Here is a 14,580-nt window from a genome sequence, read left to right on the forward strand (position 1 = left end):
TGTCAAGCAGAGCCACAGAAGTGATCCCCAGGGTGAATTTCCTATTTCCCATCCAATCATCAAGATTTTTCTTGAAGAGTGCTAATGAGGAGCTTTGTTTGAGATAGATAGGTAGTTTGTTCCAGAGTATGGGAAGTCTCTGGGACAGGAATCTATCCCTCCAGTATGTTCTGTTTATTGTAGTGACAAGGTTTAGGTCCATAGAGCATGTAGCTCGGAGGGATTGGGATTTCTTTAAGTGGAGCATGTCCAACAGCTCTGGTTTGACATAGCTTTGTATGTTAGGCAGAGATCGCCTCTGAGCAGGTGATATGCAACGGAGAAAAGCTGGAGTTTTTATTGAGGCGGTCTACGCAGGGCATCTGTTTGAGGCCAGTAATCCTCTTTGTGAGGTATTTCTGCGGCCTTTCCAGTTGTTGTAGATGTCTTGTGAGGTACATACCAAAAGGGGCGTTGTACTCTATAATGGGTCTAATGAGTGATGAGTAGAGGGGAACAATGACCTCTTTTTTTTCTGAATGAGAAACCTTTTGTGATGAGGTGTGCCACGTAGAAGGATTTCCTGACCACTGTGGTGATGTGATTATCAAAGGAGAGACTACTGTCCACCTGTGTCCAAAGGTCTCTTATCACACTTTCAGTGTTAAGTAGACTACTGCCTATGTCAAGTTGTAATATCACTGGTTTTACCCCAGTTAGAGGAAAATTGTATTAAAATATTGTACTCATATATAGCTAATGGACTAATATGTACATAGCATTCTTTAGTGTATAAATCATGTTTTTTTTAAACCCTCAAGTATTAAATATACTGAAATAATTGCATTCAAATATTTATTATCTAAGTCCAGTTCAGTACTTTACCAAGATGTTAATGAGCATTTCAGAGACATGAACACAATGTTATGGTTAAAATTACATTGAAACTGTATATTTTCAGTAGTGTATAAATGCTTACAGAAGCACATAGTTCATGTCTCTTATAGTTAATTCAACAGTTGCAAAGAGTTAATGAAACAGTTCTAAATCATAAATTAAATTCTGTGATTGCCAAAGAATAAATTAATCAAGTTAAAAAATAAAATTAAAGCAGACACAGCTCATAACTATTAAAATATTTTCACAGAATGGTCTAAAAAAAGTTGTTAAATACATTCAGTTTTGGTAGTAATACTTAATATCATTGTATTAACTGTGTAAAATTGCATTTTGACTTGTATAAAAAAAGACTAAAGGTTTTGTTTCTTAATGTTTAAAAACAGAGGGAATTGTTAGATATGAATATTAGGCTGAAATTAATTCTGTTGTAAATATGCTGAAAGAAAAAGTTTGCTTGAATATATGTATAGAGTTTAAAATGTGCATTCATACTATATGTATAACAGACAGGCTTCTCTTCAGAGCATCAAAAAGAAAATGCCTGACAAAGCAATATTGGAAAACAAGCATTACATGATTTTCTCATGTTTGCAGAACAAATATCTATTAACAGACATCCTTTTTTATACATTCAGCAATACGTGATGTTTTTTCTATAGGAACAGCTTATACAGATGTTTCCTTTCAGAATGGCATCCTCACATCAGCAAAAGTGCTTAAATCACAAAAGGACAATAGAAAAGTCTAAAAACAGACATTATGTGACTTCCCACAGAAGGCCAGAAAAATATACCAAGAGGAAATATGTGTGTGACTAGCTCTCTATATAGCAATTGTAGTAATTCAGTTATGTGAGAGCAGGACAGAGAGAGGTATTTTGTAGAAGTCATCATTCATATCTGTAATGAAGGAAAACTTTGTAAATATATGCTACAAATCTGACAGACTACATGTGGTTTATTATAAAATAAGTTATCTGTAACTGTGCTTATAGCTGCAAAATATATTTCTTTATCAGTGTGCAATTTAAAAGGCTTGGTGTTTTAAACAGACTACAGATGGAGTCCTGCAAAGCTATGTGTCTCTGATTCAGCAGTAAACAGCACAGCAAGACTGTGTGTCTTAAGAAGACTTTGGATCCAGCAGGCATAGGAGCAGAGCACATGAATTAAGATACATTTTTCACATGGGTACAGAGTTTTTACCAAAGGGGATGACAATGCACTTTTTGGCATTGAGCTTGAGGCCATGACTTTGACACCAGGCATCTGTCTCAGTGAGGCCCTTTTGTAGGATGTCCACATCATTAGGAGTTTTGAATATGGCTCCCAATTTGCAGTCATCTGCGAACGTAGTTAGCCAAAGACTTTCTGTGTTAGCCTGTACTTCAGAGAAGTAGATAGCAAACAGGAGAGGACCCAGGGCTGAACCCTGTGGTACTCCACTTGTCACTGGTCTGAAGTCGGATTTGGAGTCTGCTACTTTCACAGTGTGGGTTCTGTCAGTGAGCCAGTTGGTAACCCATCTTGTGACATTGGGATTTATACCTATTTTAGTGAGTTTATCTATACTTCCAGAGTGGGGTATGGTATCAAAAGCCTTGGCAAGATCTAGATAGGCTGTGTGAACCACCTTACTCTCATCTACGGCTTTGGTGACTGCTTCAAAGAAGTCTATTAGGTTTAGGAGACATGCTCTGCCTTTTACAAACACGAACGGTGTGTGGTCCAGAGTTTGGAGATTACCAATGTCTTTGTTTATGAGTTCCATGATGATACTTTCCATGGCCTAGTCCATAATACAAAAGCAAGATGTTCAGAGGATTTACACAAGTGGGCATTTAAATCCATTTAAACCATCTGGTCCACATTACCCTCAATCTAATGAGCAAGTGGAAAGAACTGTCTATCTAAATGATGAAAAATATCATGAGGAACCCAGTCTGGAAAGGGTCCATGAATCACGTATATATATGTGTTGGGTGTGAAGTTGCTTGAAAACAACCTTTTCAATAACCTTACCTAGAGATGGAAAGTTACAGATGAAACTGAAATTATCTAGTATACTGGGATTTAATGTAGGTATTTTTGAGTGCAGGGCCAACCATGGCCTCTTTCAAGGCTGATGGAAATACCCAAGACTCAAGGACAAAGTTAGTATCTGACAAATCAATAGGCCAATCACATCTAAATTAGTAAGAACTAGTCTCACTGGATGTGGATCCAAGACACAGGTTGTTGATTGCATAATTAAGGCCATAACAATGAACTCATCATGACCTGGAATATTAAAACTTTCCAATATGCAGCAATGGCACAGCCTGGGAGTACAGCAATACCCATGCTGAAAAAAAAGCAAGTGTCTGATTCACATAACCAAAAGTTAGAACTTACTTCACACAGTTAGTAATGCTGATTTCATCTTCCAGAAACTTCACACAGGTGCAGCAAGTTTCACAAGTTGTGCTCCACATTTTGTTCTGTAGCGGGATGAGGATCTATGTGACTTCTAGCAATTTTTATCTTGTAAATTCTGACCATGATGATTATGCAGATAAGGGCCTCCCTCATGAATGTTTCCAAATTGCTGAGTCTACAGTTTATAGTTAGATGCATGGTCACACTGGAAGGCTTTCAGGATGTCACGCACCTTCATGACCACCTGCAGTGCACACTGTGCATGTGTGGATGGGTCAATGACACAAGCAGGGACAGTTGTTATACAGACTTAGTCCATGGAGATGCTAAAGAACGATATGTATAGAAATCTTCACTGCATGCCTAGAGAGTAGACATGCTCTACCATTCTCACACCTTCCTGTCTCATTTCCATGTCCCTATTGTTGACACAGACCATTTCGCTCCTTGCCAAAGGTCTTGTCACTGAATTGCCCTACATTGCCTGCTAACAGATGAAACATGTTACAAGCATGACTGTGGGATGCCACCTATGATTCTCTTGTATGAGATGTGAAGTATGGCCATGGTTTCCAATGGCATTGTTTCTGGAAGGTTCCTTGATGGTGCTCTAAGGAGTCAAAACTCTTCCTGTACTGATTTCACAGGTACCGCTGGGAGTGACTGCTTGAGGACTTGTATGAGAACCCCAGTATAAGCCTGATGTCTGGCACTGTCCTGCCAGAGTTGTTAGTGAAGAAACAAGTATATATTGTTTTGATGAGCAGTGCAAAAGCCATTACAATGGCATGTGAAGGTGTCAACCAGACCTTCTTAGCTGGTGGGAAGATAAGGTTAGGGTGTAGGCACTGAGCTGTACTGTAAGTATTCTCTGTAGCTGTTGCAGAAATGGTTTTCTTACATATATCTATATGGCCTTATCCTAATGATTACTTAACTTTTCCACATCTTGGGAGGTTATTGCAAATAATAGTTTCTTATTCCAGTGGGGAAGGCACTGCCTTTCGAGGTGCAGGGACGAGCACACTACTCATTTGACATATTGCAGTTATATTAATTCTATACTATTGTTTAACTGATTCATTTCTCATACAATTGCCTGCATATCTGAATAGTGTGTTGCATGAACTGTTTGTCTTGCATATGGATTAGAAGTTATGGAGTATTACATAGGTAAATTGTTATGCCATTATCTCAGTTTACGCCTTTGCACATATGCCAGGGGTCAGATGCAGAGCTAGTGTGGGGCGAAGGGGGCAGGGTGTCAGGTGGCCTGATTGAAAGTACCAGTATTCAGTTTCTGAATATCAGTACTGCATTTGTGGTCTGCTCTGAAGAGCTCCAGTGCTCAATGTGCGGTATAGTGTAGCTCCAACAATCAGAAATGAATGCTGATACTGCATTTGTACTGCAGTCAGGGCTGAAGCACTCAGCATTCCATTTGTGGTATTCAGTTCTAGCAGGCTGCTTGTTACATTTGTAACAGGTGGGTGGCTACATTTTAAAGAATGGAAAGAACTTATTTTTTGTCTTTATCTCAGAAACTTTTCTTTTTGCTTAGAGTTGATGGGGAGGGGGTGAGGTTCCAAAATTGCGCTAGAGCTGTAACTTCTAGATATGGCTCTGCCGGGGTTATATTAACAGCTATACTTGTAAAGCCAGTGAGACATTTATACTCTCATAATGATTTGATGTTAAAGGACTTCTTAGGTGTAGTAGCTGGAATGCATCTGACACTCCCAGGCAGTATATGTAGTACACTCTGGCTAAAATACTATTTCTTCTCATTTAGACCTATATTAACTACTCCAGATATTTGTTTCTTTTAACCCCAGCTGATATTCTATGCTTTCTCTCTCATTACTACATTTTTCTCTCCTGGCTATTTTATATCCATGCTCCTACCTGTCATATTCTGCTTTTGGTCTATAATCATTTTCAATTTGCTGTGTAAGATGCAGTCGTTGTTACTTTTAAATTTTGCTGAAGGTGTGCTGCTTATATGTATTTATGAATTGTTGAATTTTCTGTTTATTTTCTACTGTGCAACCATTTAAAAATTGTATTGTAAGAACTTATTTCATGTTTTGTATAAATTCATGCAGAGATTTTCTCTTCGGGCCTCCAATGAAAAGGGGTTCTGCCAAACTGGATTATTGTGGTAAACAAATATATGTACATAAATAAATAAATATTTCCCCAGCTCATACTATAGCATATAGCAACATATTCCTTATAAAAACAAAACTGTTGGATGACTGTGCTTCTCGCAGGGTTTTGCAATTATGTTCATGCTACGGTTGCATTTAGAGTCATTGAAATATATGAGCACTTCATATTGTATTTCATGAGATGTCTCCCTGTTTCTCCCCTCCCTTTGTCACTATTCTTTTTATTTATTCATTCATTTATTCATTTGTGCTTAGTCTGTTGTGCCATTTCTCTCCTTTTATTTTGTGTTTCTGTACAGCAGCTGCCCTGGTAGTGCCATTAGTTATGTGAAGTCACATCACCCACTGATGAGACCCACCGACTAGTAGATTTGCTGCAGTGTCAGCTACGGCAGTCTCTATGGTGCCTTCCCAAAGTGAGCCTGATGTGTCCTACTTCCCTGCCCCTTGTGGGACTTCACCATCTGGAAATGCTGTTGATCCCACTGATGGCTCTTTTAGGGGTGGATCATTGATCATCCATAGGCAGCTGGCTGATATAGTGGATGGGATACGGCTGCCTGCATTGGCTGACTTGAATGACTCCTCTTGGAGCCGGTAGAGTCTCATCCCTAACAGACAGTGGAAGCACCATCACAGCCAGGCCCCAGTGGTGAAACAGCACAGGGTGGTGTCTGACCCCCCCCCTTCAGTTGATATAGGCGAGGCCATCTCTTTCTTGGCCGATCGTCCTTATCATTATTGTCTTTCCTTGGTTTGTCTGATGTCTCTAACTCCACTGTCTGTCTCCTAGCTCAGTGTGTCAACACTTACTCTGTCAGTCTTGTTTGTGTTATATGTTTATGTTTGACCCTGCTACCTACTTGAATCTTCACCATCCCCTACAGCCCCCTCTTTTCCTTCATTGAAAAGAGAAAATGGGCACCTTTCTTACAAACAATTATCCTTATATTAACCCCCATCATAATCATATCATAGCTATTTTCCTTTGAGCATGCCCCTTTGCTTCCTTCCCCCTCTTTCTTTCTTTATTTCTTTCTTTATGTCCTACACTTCCATTTCTATCCTTTCATCTGGCCCAAAAAATAGATTTAAAGTGTGCAGTGGGCCCAGTAAGAGTAACGGCTGCTTTTCTTGTCTTACTTCATCTTTGCACTTGTGTTTGCACTGAGGCATGTGCATGTGCTATGTCTGACACTTGTGTTCATTGCATTCTGCAGACACCGTTATGACTGTCAGTCTTTCTGCATAGGTTCTGCTCTGGCCATGGGCAGGGCAACTAATTATCTACTGCTTGAGCTCTGCATTTTCACAATATTAATTAGTATTCAGCAGGTGGCTCACCACCATTATAGTGAACATGTTTCTGAATCCCAGGGTGTCTAATGTAAAAACCCAAGACATGATTAGTAGAACATTTCAAGTATTTTTTTTTAAATTATCATTTTACGTAATGCATGCTACCTCATTGAATGTATACAGAATAAGTATGTTTTATTGTCTTATATCTAGAAAAAGGAAATGTAGTATATGGGATTTATATATATATATATATATATATATATATATATATATAAAATGTTTTTGCCAAACTACAAAATGTTCTATGTCAGTAATACACTTTCTAGATGCAGGTAAAATAAATGCCACATGGAAGCCAGTAAAACATCCCCAATGTCTGTGTTGTTTATTGAACATAATAACAAACATTCGGGTACTACATATGTGTTCAAAGGATCCTAAACAGGATGTATAGGTGCTTATTTAGGTCAATTTTCAGTGTGTATATAAACAATATTGAAATATTTAAAATATTATAGATGTCAGCTGTATGCGACAGAGGTAACTGAGGTTCAAATAGTAGCCCAACAACAGAAAAGCCATGTGGGCTGGGTGAGAAATTAAGGAGATGTGGCCACCCATCAGTTTCAGAGGGGAATGTGTGGGTTTCACATGACTGGGGACACATTTTCATGTATGACTTCCTCAGTGGAGAACTGAGAAACTACCTATAGAGCCTTTCTAGTAGTGGGTATTCCTGCAGGTTTACATCCCTTGCAGAAGTGATGAGCGGCCTGACACTGACTCACTTTTTGTACACCCAAACCTTATGTCACCTACTGAGGGTCAGCAGGGGGTTAGGGTTTACAGGAAAAAAAAACATTGATGGCTACCTAAATGACTGCTTGATGGAGGTAAACCTGGTAGTCATAAGGCAAAAGGAGGGAAAATATTTTAAAACTTGTCTTATTTCCTCTGTGAGAAGAAATGTACACAGCACAAATTATGGAAATCAATGTTTTAAGGATTTTACAAGATTTAGAACAAATTTGCCTTATATAACTTGATAAATAAAAGTAGTGATCTTGTCTTAATTAGACCTCAAACATTCCAAACAAAACCGTAGGCAATTTACAGTTTAATAAATAATGATGTTAGGCAAAATTTGATACAGAATACATTAACAAATTTGTATTATGAACAATTATACCTTCAAAAGTACATTAAAATATATGTACATAAATAAATAAACTTTGAATATAAAATAGCTCAACTGATGGCATTACCATGCTTTATTTTGGAATAATACAGTAAAGGTTATATTCAAGGGATGTAATAACTTGTAATTATCTCAATAGCAAGGAAACATCCTTTAACATATTTATTCAAAACTTAAGAAAACCACCTCAGCCTAGCTTGTAGTAAAATAAGGCAAAAACAACCAATCTTGCATGGAGACATAAAACGTTTACCAACAACTTAATTAACTAAAATACAGCTCTTTATAATTTCTAAACAATCACAACTATGTTCTAATTCTTTTATCTCAAGACTGCATATGAAAATATAATTATAGTGCTTATGTGCATGTCCATGTTTGATTATATAAATGCTATAAGATGCCATGCTAATGGTATTTTAAATAGCTTTCTCATTTGGCATCTTTTGTGCGTGGTGGATTGCATTTAACAAATATGGCATATGTAGAGGAAGGAGAATATTAGACTGGTTTCATTGTTTCAGGTACGTACTAGAAGACAGATAAGTTATTTGGAGTGGTAGAAAAATTGCAAGATATTCTTACTGCTGTTGCTCTTAATAATTTCCCTGTTCCTGTAAACAGTGCTTAGCCAAACATCAAATAAAACAGTGCCATTAAATGTAACACCTAACATTTGGGTTTTAATATTCGTAGACAAATTTTCTCACAATAATCAGGCATGTCTGCTTATCATAATGACTATCACAGATTCCCTTGTACAGCATCTGCTGAACCATAGGTAAGTATGTTTGCCTGAAAACCCACAGGCTGAGTTTCTGGTCATTGTGATTAACTCTTACTTTGTATTAAAATTTAGCCTTTTTAATTATCTTGCGCCTGTGACAAAACTGCATACTGATAAAAATAACAAATGAGTCAGATAAGTATTACTGGTGACTGACAGTGTTAAAAATATAAATTATCTTACTATACCAGCAAACAAATCACTGTCAAATTAAAATAAAGAGTTTTTGGAAATATAAAAGTCATATTAAAATGATCAGACAATGGAGGAATAGGTAACCTGGTAGGGTCAAACTTCTAAATGAAGTAAAGTTGAAAATTATCCTTATCTAACTAATAAAAGGTCAACAGACCTATGAGTAGGTAGCTGAAAATCAAGTTGTAGTTACATTTTCTACCACAACTATCAAAAGACTTTAAATAAAAAAGAAATGTTCCCCAAAGACTATAGTAACTTTAACACATGTAAGACTTTCCTCTTTGGAAATCAGATATTTGCCAAAGGTCAGTTACAATTCTATGGTTTCTACCATATAATATTTATGTCTTTACTGTGATTAATATCATACGGTATAGATGCTGAGATCTGTAAAGAAGAATTTTTGAGATTATATTTTGATAAGAGAAATGCTGAAGTGACAAAGTAAATTCCATTTAACCAGAAGAGATCAAAGAAGTTATAAATGTTTTATTTTTCCTAGCTAATATCTTTATCAGCACAGTTATAAGAAACCAGCATTGAGACTTAGATCTTGCATGGTGCGGCTAATATCATTTCTGCTGCCTATTTCTTGTAGTCCTTGGAAGTCAGAATGGCAACAAGTGTGATCCCTTTAGAATGGGATAAAAGAACCTTTGGCAGCAGGAAAAATCTAGGCTCCTCTATCACAGAGCCTTCAAGATACCCTTTGACTTCTAAAATGATTTTTGGAATACCCAGCATTTATTCTGAGATTAACACTGAAGAAAGTATCTACTTTAACCTACATTTGACTAGTACTGCAACAGTGAGACTCAACAAGTAAAGATGAACCCTCTAGGTTGTTTCTTCATCAAAGAGGCTATCATCTTCATTGTGCAGTTTGTTGAAATTTTCTGTCCTGTTCACAATTGTTTAGTTTGGGAGTGAGTAGGGAAACACTGCATTTTTAAGTTGGTAGATATTGTCAGTAAGGAGGAGGAAACCTAAGATTATATGATAGTAGGAATCTCTCCTTTGGATCCTTTGTGAGAAGAATGGGAAGCATTGTGCAATGATAAGCTTGAATAAATGAATACCTAGTTGAAGGGTAGTTCTTTGGGATATGGCAATCTGGCTGCTTTTGATAGGGTAAGGTAATAGTGTTGCTTTTCTGGAAAGAGAGTGATAAATCTACAGATGTAATTCGCGACATGTTGCAGGGTTGATTATTTCTTTTTAGAGAGACAGATGAGGATAGAGGGAATGTATATTTCAGATGGGGAAGCAGTAATCCTTTACCAATGGATGACCTAGGAGTGGGATTGAAGAACTAGGAAAGTTCTGTGGCTCAGAAGAGAAGTTTGTTAACTTTAGATATACTGATCTGTATATAGTACAAGAGGGGGTCTAACCAGATGCCACAGTTTCTATAGAGGGGTATGGTTTTCAATGTGGAATTTTGGCTGTTGGTATGGCCCAGAGAGAATGCAATTTGGAAAGTTTTGTGCAGTACCAAAGAGAATAGCCTTGGTTTCTTTAGTGTTCAGGGTTACATTGTTAGTCTAGTCAGTTGCTTAAAGAAAGGCAGCCTTTTTCTAACCATTGCCTAATGGTAGCTGAAGAAAGATCAGATCTATAAAATGCCATGTCATCTGCATATAATATTATTTTGATAAGGTGGAGGTTGTCAGGTAGGTTGTTCACAAAGAGAGAGAAAGAGAATAGAATGAGTGAAAGAATACATCCTTGTGGGAGTCTCTATGTGATGGATGCAGTTGGTGAGGAGTAGGAGCTTATTTGAATCTTAAAGAATTATCTTTCCAGGAAATTTTTAAAACATTTTGTAGCTTGGGGACTAATACTGGCAAAAATAAGGCAACTGAGAAGGAGTGGATGATCAATGGAGTCAGAAACCTTTGGTAAGATCTGGAAAGACTGTGCCTGTTATAATGCATTTGACTGTGTTAAATATAATGTCACTTGTAAATGTATAGAGAGCAGTCATGGTACTATATTATTTTGTAGGTCTATAAGTGGGCTGATAGTTGGATATATATTATTTTTCAAGAATCTTCCAAGGGATGGGAAGAATGGAGATGGATCTGAAGTTGTTTGCAGAAATGGATTCTAGTTTTGGGAACTAGTCTGTCACTGGCTAGTTTTCTTTGAGAGGCCATTGCATTTTTGGTGATGCATAAGTTGTACAGATGTTTCAGTGGGGGGGGGGGGTATGCAATCCTTGCACATTGAGATAAACTAGGGGAAAAGTCCATCAGGTCCTGGGAGGGCATCAGAAGGGATTTTGTCTAGAAGGTCTGAAATATCTTTGGTACTAATCTTTTTAAAATAGAAAGGGGAAGTGATGACACTTTGAGGGAAAGGAGAAATTGTTGAAGTGGGAAATAAGTTGGTATTTTTAGAGAAGATGTCAATAAATTCCTTTAGGAAGTCATATGATGATGTGTTTTAATGTCTTTATGAAGAGGTTATAAAGGAGGCAAAACCCTATTATGTTGTTGACTAGTTTCCAGAATCTCTTCTGGTTGTACTAAAGCTTGTTCTGTGTAGAGGTAAAGGTGCTACCTTTATGCTGCCTTGAAGTCTTTTTTGCAAGGTTGTACAGGAAGATGATACGGTTGCGAGTGATGTTTTTTCCCTCATTCCTTCTAAACAGTATCCCTTAGTTTATACAAGGCTTTTGAGTCTTTGGTTAGACATTTCTTGCTGATTGGCTTAAGTAGCCTAGTGACTCTGCAAATTTAATTCATCTTAAAGTGATAAGAGGAGGCTCTATTGGTAATTTGTCACACTGGAAGGGTTGTCATTCTGTAACAGATCATCTCACTGTGTGGCTGAGAGAGGTGTCGTCTAAGATTTTTTTTTTATTGTTTTTTAATGGAGAATGTAATAAGCTGAGGTGGGTGCTTTCTAATGGGAGCCAGGATGCAGAATGCAATGGGCCAGTGATTACTGATTGTTGAAAGGAATTGTGATGTTGTTTATTATGAGGGTTTCATTTATGATTATTAAATATAGCATGGAGTGATTTCCTGAGATAAGGTTTGGTCTAGTGAAGCCTTTTGAATAGTTGTTGATTGTTGAGATGTGTTGCAGACAGGTCCATTTCTAGCATGCTCCACATCTGTAGAGTGTCCTGAAAAGTTTGTGGGTTTAGTTTGCATTTTTGAATCAGCTATTTTCCTGCTGAGGAAAATTAGTAGTTTGTATTCCTGAGAGAGGCCCTGCAAAATAGTGAAGATTTTATAGAATGGCCTACTTCTAGATCAAAGGCATATCTTTGCTGAGTTTTAAAGATCTGGTCCCTTTGTTTGTTGATGTATCATATTACTGGGTGGAGTATATTCTGAACTGATTAGTAGCTGACACAGAAGGAGGTTATCCTGAAAAGCTGTCAAAGTATGTAAAGTGCTTTTTGAGACCAGTTGCCCTGTACAGAAAGCTGCTGTGTTACTGATGGAGGAGGCATTGTTAACATGCACTGCAATCATGTAGCAGCCCTTAGTTCCCTAAGGGAGGAAGACATGTTATACTAGATTGTTAACAGTAATATACATATTCAGAAAGGCAGAAAAGGTAAGAAAGGATACCAGATATTTTGCTTGTGGGTATAATGCAAAAAGAGAATAAAATCCATTGTCATTTTCACTGTGTGCCTTGTTCATTTAAAGATGGGATATCACCAAATGCTACACTTTACAAACAAAATGCTACATTTTGCATTTAAGCAACCATATCTGAGAAGAAAGGGAAGCTTTTCTCAATGATAATTTTAATTTCCGTAACCATGAAGTGAATCAAAATCGCAGTTGTATATTACTTCATTTTAAAGTAATGAGCCATTTGATTCTCTTGAATTTACTAACAGCTAATTCCATCATGTAGCAGCTTATGCCATCACCTTGTTCTACTGATTTACAGGCTTATAAAATGTTAAGTTTTAAAAAGAAAAACAAACAACACTTCATTAAACACTAATATAATATATGTATTGTATGTTTTATAAAAAGTACAAATATTGATACCATTCAGAGAATTCCATATTTGTAGGGATCCTGATTTAATAGGACTTATGCTGCACTGACTTGATACAATATCACAATATACATACTATATGATCATTGCAGCTGTGTTTGCCATTGTCTAGGATTTAAGATGAAATATTGTAATACTTTATATGTAGCATGGTTTTGGAATTGTTGATGCTAATAAGAACAAGTGATATTTGACACCTAGAGGCAGCAGTAGGATGTAAGTGCAGAAACACCTGGATGCGTCACTTGGTTGTAATGAGTTAATGTTGGGTTTATGATGGTTAAATATAGACTAATACTATAAGCCCTATAACATTTTGCTTCAAGTTTAGATTCATCAATAAAGTTTAAATAATATCATAAACACTAATGTCTGTACTCGCATCCGAATAAGAACAGAATCTGGTTTCTTCTTCACTGAAACAAATGGTTTTAATGCTGGTTACCAAAACTATTAAGTGAATAACTAATGGTTGTTGGCAGCTACTGGTTTTCTTCTTTTATTTTCATTTCATTAACCATGAAGTGAATCTGGGTGACATTTGGGGGAGAGTATGATCTGAAGTGTGGTGTGGTCAGGTGCTTTGGAAAGCATTGACTCTTCTCTGCAGGTTTTAGGTTTTGGGAGGTATTTCATATATTCTTGGACCACCCCACTTTGTCAACTTTGGTCACATGCCACATACTTCTCATACAATATGGCTGCAGCTTAAACACTGGCAGATCCCCATGCCATTGGTCTTTCTTTACAATTCAGCTGCTAGCTGGCACTGCATGCTACCAACATTTCTTTTACTACTATGTGCATGGCTGTGAGCACTTTAATAATATCTGATTGCTCTTCCTGTAAAGCCAGCATAGCCCTATACCATATGCATATTGTAACCATTCTTAGGGTAAAGGTGGGAATTGCTTATCAATTCTTCTTCTTCTTTCAGCTTTTCCCGGTTAGGGGTTGCCACAGCAGATCACCTGTCCGCTCATGATTGGCAGTGGAGTTTTATGGTATCGAGTTGCCAGCCTGGCACCCAACCTTCCACAGAAGGCACACGCATGCACACACTCATGCCTAGGGCCAATTTAGAGTGTCCAATCCACCTACAGCATGTCTTTAGGATGTGGGAGGAAACCGGAACACCCAGAGGAAACCCATTTCCATTTTCAGTCCTGCTTCTCACATCATTTATGCTGTTCTTCTTTGTCATAGTTCATTGCTTTTCTTTACGTGACCATATTATCATTTGAAATGATCGATCATTTGTCTTTCTTGTCCTTAACCAAACATTTGCTCTACATTTCTCAGTTATAGGAAACCATTTCTTAGGTTCTGATTTTAATGAGTCCCTGGTAAAATGAGCTTCTCAAGCATCTGCCTCTGCTTATGCTTATCCTGTACAACCTGGTTTTCCAATGTTGCTTAAATTAAATGTTAGTTAAAGGCTAGACCAGTTCAATAACTGACATGCATAATGAACACATATGCCACAAATAAGCAGGATTCTGCTGGTTAGCTGTGGAGTTGCCTGCTACAAGTTAAAGACCTGGAGGACAGCAGAAACTGACTTATACAGTAATCCTGTACATCGGTAGATGC

Source organism: Protopterus annectens, chromosome 1.part2 (genome assembly GCF_019279795.1).
Source record: "Protopterus annectens isolate FY-2018-M chromosome 1.part2, PAN1.0, whole genome shotgun sequence".
Classification (NCBI taxonomy): domain Eukaryota; kingdom Metazoa; phylum Chordata; order Ceratodontiformes; family Protopteridae; genus Protopterus; species Protopterus annectens.